Source organism: Asterias rubens, chromosome 1 (assembly GCF_902459465.1).
Source record: "Asterias rubens chromosome 1, eAstRub1.3, whole genome shotgun sequence".
Classification (NCBI taxonomy): domain Eukaryota; kingdom Metazoa; phylum Echinodermata; class Asteroidea; order Forcipulatida; family Asteriidae; genus Asterias; species Asterias rubens.
This window is the reverse complement of record NC_047062.1, coordinates 16,764,008-16,773,090: the sequence shown is the minus strand read 5'-3', so window position 1 is coordinate 16,773,090 and position 9,083 is coordinate 16,764,008.

Sequence of the window (9,083 nt, the reverse complement as noted above, 5' to 3'; positions counted from 1 at the left end):
CAAAAACGGGGCCTTCTGGAAACCCTGTCATATTGTTTTGCTGCATGCAATAGACATGGCTGTATAAAGACAAAGATTCATCTTCTTCACAGTTTTCCCCCAGTTTTGTGTTTGATTTGGTGGTGTCGTAGAGCTACATGTACACCTTCACTTCATGATTGACTAGACTTTTCATGAATTAATAATCAGATCAGGCTGTGTTTAAAAAAAAAGAATTAGCCCCAGAAGTATTTTTGGGGGAATTCGATTGACTATTAGAGTAAAAAGTTTGTGGTGAAAAGAGTTTTACATAATAATTGCAACTGTAGTTACATACACTGTATACTTAGTCTTATTTTATGTAGGGGGTGTTTACTCAGAATTTTGTAAGTAGACTGGACCATTCAACATGTCTAAGAGGGGATCAGAAACATTGTGTAGTGTTTTTTATAGAGTAGTTTGTTCATTGCAGCAGGCTTCCAGAAGTCTTACTGACCATGAGGTTACCATTATTTCTCCCCCTGCCAATCAAACCTTTTGGCTTTCTGGGGAGCCAGTAACTTGTTGAACTTCCCTGTCAGTATAGTAGCTAGTGTAACCTTCCTGCATAGATGTGTAATTTCTGGGGTTACTCCCTCACGTAATGGTTTCAAATGGCCTTGCTAAAAAAAAAAAAGCTGAAAAGTCACGATTTGAACACTTGGCTAAAAGCTGGAGCTAGTGCTGAAGTATTTGGAGCACTTTGTACTGGGGAAAATTGCAGCCAGGGCTTCTGTTTTGCACTTCCTTTGAAGCTGTTTTTATACTTGCCAAGTACTGGTGTTGTACAAAGCCAAGTTCATCTGTGTGCACTGGCCAAAACTAGAGACAGGGCTGCTGTTATGAAAAAGCCTTTGGAGCAGTGTGTACTGGCCAAAACTAGAGACAGGGCTGCTGTTATGAAAAAGCCTTTGGAGCAGTGTGTACTGGCCAAAACTAGAGACAGGGCTGCTGTTATGAAAAAGCCTTTGGAGCAGTGTGCACTGGCCAAAACTAGAGACAGGGCTGCTGCTATGGAAAAGCCTTTGGAGCAGTGTGCACTGGCCAAAACTAGAGACAGGGCTGCTGTTATGAAAAAGCCTTTGGAGCAGTGTGTACTGGCCAAAACTATTAATCAGGGCTACTACTGCATTGCAAAGCCTTTTCAGCATTGTGTTTTGGCCAAAACTACACCAAAGGCTGTTTTTTCGCAAAGCCTTTGCTGCAGCTATGCATTTTGTACTGGCCAAAACTGGCCAAAACTTCCAGTGTTTTGCAAAGCCTTTGCAGCCGGGCATGTGTACTTTTCAAAACTAGGAAACAGGGCTGCTGTGTTGCAAAGCCTTTGGATTATTGTGTACTCTGCCTAAAACTAGAACCAGTGCGTTTTTTTTGCAAAGCTTGTGGATCAGCATTTTAAAATATTTCTGAGTAGTTGCTCGCGAAATTCAGCTGTGCAGATGTGCTTGACAATTCAAAGAAATTAGGCACAGTTTAAAACATGTCTTTTGAAACAAGTTATTTTTTAAATCGTGACTTTCTAAGAAATAAGTTTTATCATGTAGAAAGAATCTCAGTCTTAAATTTTCTAATTATTTAAGAGCAATAACATCAGAGGGCAATAAATATTGATAAAATCCACCTTCATGGTAAATAGTTTACTTTTATGTTTGTCAGATACTTTAATTGTTTTGTGTGATGTAAATTATTAGTTTATGGTGCGATATAAATAAACATATTATGTTATTATGTCTATTTAAAAAAATGTGTTGTTTATTTTGTAGAATGTGATGTTGCTGTAATAGTGGTTTATATTGTTTTAATTTATTTCAGATTTTTTTATTTAATTTTCCCCTTTGCAAAGAACTTAAAAAAAAAAAAAACTTGTACAATGCAAAAGTTTAGTGTCTCAAATCTTTGGAGGAATGAACTACCATTTCTAGACTAGGCCTATGTGTATTCAGTTTGCGGGAACACCATGTGTAGATAACTACTCAGCTGTGAGAATATGCTCCCCAGAACTAAAATAGGGTACCTCAAACTGCAAAGTCGCTTTTGACAAATTTTGTGGGCAGGATCCATCGTCAAAGGGTTTTAGGACCCGTAGGGACCAATTCATTAGCACCAAATATGATTTTCATACAATAGTACACTTTATCTGATGATACTTATAATTTTGGTGCTCCTCACAGTCCTTTGCATCATTCATCAGCGAACAAAAATATCAGCGAATAGAACAGATTATGCATTTACCATCAACATTATGCAAGATTAAGTGGTTATTTTGTATTAGCTGATGATTGTTTAGGATAATAGTCTAGGCGGATTTCTGAAAAAGAGCTCTAATTAAGGTGATTGAGGCATTTTGGGGTAAAAGCAGGGAACCAGACTTTTTAATACATTTCAGGCGTGCTGACTCAGAAAAAAATGGTTCCCAAGCGAAATTTTGAGTTTGTGACCATCTAATTTGCATAATCATATTTTGACCTTTTTGAACCATTTTAAAGGAACACGTTGCCTTGGATCGGTCGAGTTGGTCGATCAAGGTGTGAACTATGCAAGATTGATGCTCCAGGTTTCAATTTGATGCGTACTTCCTATCAATCATTATTTGGTGGAATGTTCACTGCTCTATACCTGAGCTTTCTGAGCCCATGTACAATGGATGGGAACATGGTGACTCAGAACCACAGCCCATACTGATGTCATTAAAAGTTACCTGCTGGAAGATACTTTGTGTTCATGCCAGAAGCATGGGTTTCAATGCACAGCAATGCGTGCATTTCAGCAACAGATTGGTGATGAAACTCGCTGTATGACTACATGTTCCTAGGCAACAGCAGTTCATTCTATACCCAACTTATGAGGGATTGGTGAGTGACACCAATTGCTCTTTCGGCCTGTATTAGCATCAAGTAGTATTTCGGTGTAAAGTTAAGGGGCCTTAACATGAAGCATTCATTCATGAACTGTTATGAAATTCATTTGTAGCCATACTAGCTGATTTGCATAAATAAGCATTTAAAGCTATTTTGCTAGCTCGTTTGCATAAAAAGCATCTTGCTTATCATTGATCACATTGGTTCAGCCTCAGAACATAGGAAAAACACTTCGTTTATCATGTTTGCTTGCCTAGCTACAGAGATATTGAAGAGAAATCATGTTTTTGTAATGGCGGCCACTAATTTGCATATTCATGAGTATTAATTAGTACTAATTACTTCAAACATGTTTTAATCCTACTCTGTGACCTTCAACATCGAGGTACTGATGCATCACTTGTAATTTTTGATTGTCATGTTACAGAGATTTGCTTAAAGGAACACGTTGCCTTGGATCGGACGAGTTGGTCTATAAAAAGCATTTGTAACCGTTTGTTACGAAATGCATTTGGGTGGAAAGATGTTGTAAAAGTAGAATACAATAATCCACACAAACATTCCTCGAAATTGCGCGGTTTTCCTTTTACCTCGTCGACTAACACGGTCAGCCATTTATGGGAGTCAACTTTTGACTCCCATAAATGGCCGACCGTGTTAGTTCGCAAAGGAAAGGAAAACCACGCATTTTCGAGGCAATGTTGTGTGGATCATTGTATTCTACTTTTAAACATCTTTCTAACCATATGCATTTTATAACAAACGGTTACAAATGGTCTTGGTCTTCCTTAAGTTTAACTGAAGTCATATTTAACATCTTAACTTCTCTTATTATGAAGTACTCTGCTAAATTGGAGCTGCAGGTAATTCTCGTGCCAAGTCCGCCATGTAGAAGAGAATGCCATCAGTGCAGTCGAGGTCAGTGATACCCATTGCTGGCACTCTCCGACTTAAGCAATTTGTTTTGCTCATTGACATTTTCCAGGAGGACATTTTGGTAGGTTCAGCAAAGTTTGTCTTAAAGTTTGTTAGATCATCTCCTTATTCAAACTTTTCAGCAAGTGAAGTGGACTTGGCAGAAGCCCATGCTTTAGGACGTCCGGCAAGTGAACTGGACGACCTGCTCTCTATCATCATGTCGCGGGCAGGCGGAATCTCCGGCGGCGTCTCTCAGCCTCCCTGCCCATTTATGCAGGCAGCCAACTCTGCTGTGGTCTCTGCCTCAGCATCTCTCATCAGGACACTGACAAAGCTCAACCTCTAATGTGGTCAGAGGTGCATGGTCTTAGATGTTGTATGTAATCACCTGTCTTTCTAGCATTGAGTGGAAGTTCTTGTGCCTGGGCGGTGGTGTTAAAGAAGAGACTGATGTCATCAGCAAAGTCAAGGTCGGGCATGGATACTACGGGATAGGCTCGATCTCTTTGGCATCAATGTGAATCCAAGATCCACCTTGTGTCTGCCGATAGCACGTCTGAGGGGGAAGTCACTGATGAAAATGAATTAAGGGGAGGGTATCCCCTTCATGACTCCTGCCAAGATCACTTCACAATGGTCCATCTCTCTGACCCTCGCATCCTTCCTCACTGTGTTTGTTGAAGGTAGCCATAATGAGCGGCCTCCTGTATCGCAGATCGCATTGGACTTTGGGCTGTCGTCGGATAACCTCCTCCGGGAAGGGGGGGGAGGCAATGCCATTCTGTCAGGCCAAGACCTGGCCAGCACACCTGTCCGCAGCATCGATCCTGGCCACTCTCGGGACCTGAAGTAAATGCTTTGCCATACGATTTACCATTAGCTTCCTTTAAAGGCTATAATAAGACTTTGGGGTACCACTCCTCTCAGGACTACCCTGGTTGCTGCCCTCGTTCGCACTAGGATGTGAACGTACGTTAGTTCAGAGAGGTCCTTCTCCTAGGTATATATACTACCAATCTCGGCTGAGGAGTTCTACCTACCCTGGATGGTGATCAGAGAGGTCCTTCTCCTAGGTAGATTACCAATCTAGGCTTAGGAATTCTACCTACCTGGAAGTGTGATCAGAGTTTTTCTTCTCCTAGGTGGCCTGTCTACCATAGCTGACGAGCCTAACCTGCTCGGAATGATCTGGTTTTTCGGCAACATTTAAAATTGCCTTTTACACCTCTGCCAATCAGTTTCAAAAACAGGGTTTGGCGCATGAAGCCAAGCAGCAGGAGTTTGTTAAGAATTAAAGAGGATAGTTCTCCTGGGTTTGTCTTTACTGTCGTTGCTAAAACTGCATCAGAGATGCAAATGTTTTGCAAAAACTCTATTGTAGGAATGCATCGATTGAACAAAAAGTGATGAATTATGAAATGTATTGGTAGTCAGACTAGCTGATTTGCATAAATAAGTACGTGTAGCTATACCAACTCATTTGCATAAGCATCTGATTTGCCAATGAACGCACTACATGCATTGCCTGACCCTCAGAACATAGGTAAAAACATTTCTTTGTCATGGCTATACCCATTCATGACATGCACACTTGGCTTGTTAAAAAATGGCAAACGTGTGCCGTCGACCATCGTCGACCAAGGGCGTTTAATTTACTGCAAGGACGGTTTTGCATGGGGGCAGACACAACTGCATATGCAAATGTGTCCGGGCGGACACAATTGCATTATGCAGCAGCGTCCAGGCAGTCATGATTGCATATGCAAAACCGTCCGGCGGACATTTTTGCATATGCAATAATGTCCTCCGGATAGTATTGCATAGAGGACATAATTGCATGCGACAACGGCCTTCAGAAAAGGTAGGCCTACCCTCATCATTCTGTGGTGACATAAAACCCACTGGATCAGGAAGATCTTTCGTTAATCCCACACAATGATTACAATGTATAGGCCTACACAGAAAAGAAAAAGTAAAACAGATACCATGCCTTATAGTCTACACGGATTTCTGGAAAAACTGACTGATTGAGGCATTTTGGGGTAAAAGTGCGGAACTAGATTTTTAACACAATTTTGGTGTGCTGAATCCGAAAAAAAATGGTTCCCAAGCGAACTTTTGAATTTTTGACCATCTAATTTGCATAATCATATTTTTGACCTTTTTGAACCATTTTAAGCAAACCCCTGTAACCAGGCAAGTAAAAATGACAAGTGATGAGTCTATACCTAGATGTTGAAGGTCACAGAATAGGATTATAACATTTCCAAAGAAATAAGTGGTAATTAATCATCATAAATATGCAAATTAGTGCAGCCATTGAAGAAAAATGATTTTTCTTCAATATCTCGGTAACTAGGAAAGCAAAGATGACAATTGAAGTGCTATACCCATGTTTTGAAGGTCTCATAAAAGGATTAAAAAATTTATGAAGTTATTATTAGTGGTAAGTAATTTTAACAATATGCAAATTAGTGGCAGCCATAGCAGAAAAATGAGTTCTCTCCAATATCTCTGAAACTAGGCCGCTGCAATCATAAAATACATGAATATTCATGCTGCATATAAGCAGGTTCAATGCATGCACGCTCGCTTACCGGGCACACATACATACGGTTTTTGTATAGTCCTGGACACGATTGCATATGCGGACAGTATTGCATGGTGTACACAATTGCATCTGACATCGTCTCCACTGTTCATCATGGTTGGTAACATATCATAAGCATATATGCATTAATCATCAACATGCAAGTATACGTTATTATTTGTTACTAGCTGATGGTCATAAGAAACATGGTATCTATTTTACTTGTTATTTTCTGTGTAGGCCTATGAAGTGTGTCCTTTTAATCATTGTGTGGGATTAACGAAATATCTTGTTGATCCATTGGGTTATTATGTCCACAGAATGATGAGGGTAGGCCTACCCATGGAGAATATGCAAGCCGTCTGTGATTAGCTATTTGACTTGTTAGTGTGGTCCTTTCAATCAACGGTTATATACCGGCGGATCCTTGGGTTATGAATTTGTCTTCCTTCATGGTTAAATCACAAAATAACGAGGGTGAAGGCTTTACCCGAAGCCCGACTCCCTGATATTAAATAGAACAGATATGCATTTATCACCAACGTTATGCAAGAACGTGATAATTAGATAACGGATAGGTTATTTTGGGCGAGCAGATCATCTACCCACGTGGAGCGGTGCGGGAATACGCTGCATCTCGGATCATTCTATGACGGTGAGGGCCCTAAAAAAACGATTGGCAAATTTGATAAGCAACTTAGTTATGGGAAACTTTACTCTACCTATAATTACAGTTAAGCTCGTGAAACTTTGCTGTTCCAGTGAAAATTATGAAAACGAGTTTTCCCATAATTATGGGAAATGGCGCTCGACATACTCATCAGGCCGAGTTCCCGCCTAGCCTCTACCTACTACCTAGACTGAAAGCTTTTATTATTTTAAGTTCCCCAAAGATCCTTGGTATATCCTGGTGTCATGTGTTTTCAGTAGGATAACAGGAAAAATGTTCACATTAAAAAACTAATTTTTTTTTTTCAAATCATCTATCCAATTTTTTAACAATAACACTTTCACTTCATGGTGTGTTGAAATTTTTAAAGTTCTGGTTTTACGTTGCAAAAGACAGTCCGCCATTGACAGTGCTTGTGCATGCACGACATTGGAGCAACGTCATATGTTTTCACCCCTTTTATTGGTTGGTATTTTATTGAATTTTCAGAAGCTAGTATGGCGGGCAAAGTAAATCAAAAATATTATTCAATTAGTACTTAACAAATTTAATTACATTTTTGTCCTAATGCATTATGGCTACTATATTAGAATCCAGAGATATCATAAGGCATGAAAGTAAAACACCCCACCCCCCCTTGATGCACTCACACTTCATAACAATCCTGTTTTCCCCATTTCAGACCAGTAATGTTTGGTTTCAGGAGATAAGAAACCAATCTATGATATTTTCTCTTAAATGTAGACTTAATATTTATTACGCTTATCGAAATTTATAACAGTTATACAATAAATAAAATAAAAAAATTGTTGTCATTGTCACTTAAAATATTTTAATATTGCGCGGTAGACGGAAAAGGAGACCTAGTATAGGACGTACGTCATAGACTTTGGTGTCGTGTGAATAAAACATAGTATGCATAATTCATGTTTGATGTCGGGTCAGATGGTTTGTAAACCATGATTTCTGAGTGCACATTTTTTATGGTTTGTAAACCATGATTTGTGAGTGCACATTTTTTATGGTTTGTAAACCATGATTTGTGAGTGCACATTTTTTATGATTTGTAAACCATGATTTGTGAGTGCACATTTTTATGGTTTGTAAACCATGATTTGTAAGAGCACATTTTTTTTTTTTTTATGGTTTACAAACAACGTTTTTGAGATGTGTAAATTTTCATGGTTTATAAACCATATTTTTTTAAGAAGTCTCGATTTTTATGGTTTATAAACCATGTTTTTTAAGAAGTCTCGATTTTCATGGTTTATAAACCATGGTCACAAACCATGATTTTATGGTTCATTTGTTATGGTTTATAAACCATGATTTGTAAACCACGATTTTTATTCTTCAATTTTCATGGTTTATAAACCATGTTTTTTAGATGTCTCAATTTTCATGGTTTATAAACCATGATTTGTAAACCATGAATTTGATGCTTCAGTTTTTATGGTTTATTAACCATGTTTTTAAGATGCGTAAATTTTCTTGGTTTATGAACCACGATTTGTAAATGTTTTTTGTATGTTCATGGTTTGTAAACCATAAACTTATACACAACAAATACTTTACTGGTATGTAAACCATAACAGGATTTGGCAACAGTTTCTATGGTTTACATCTAATTGCTGTAAACCATGGTAAAAACATGCCTTAATAGTGTCAAACAATTAATGGACAAACGGCGCCCCATAGTTTCAACAACGGCGGCCGCTTTGAAAGGTGCGTACGGTCATTTTTGACATGCCTATTTTCTGATGGAAGAGGGCGCTACTAATTTTATGATGAAAACACGGACTTGCTGCACCAGGCTGAACTCAGCACTAAATTTAGTGCTAGCACCAAATTTGTTGCTGGCGAGAAATTTGGTGCTGGCACCAAATTTCAAAACAACCTGTCAACACACCGTCATGACGAAGCAACGGCGGCGCGACAACAAACGTTACAGGCAGTAAGAGGTAATATGGTATGTTAAATGTTTTCTAAGTAAAATCGATAAATCTTAAGATTTTTCTTCACAGATGTC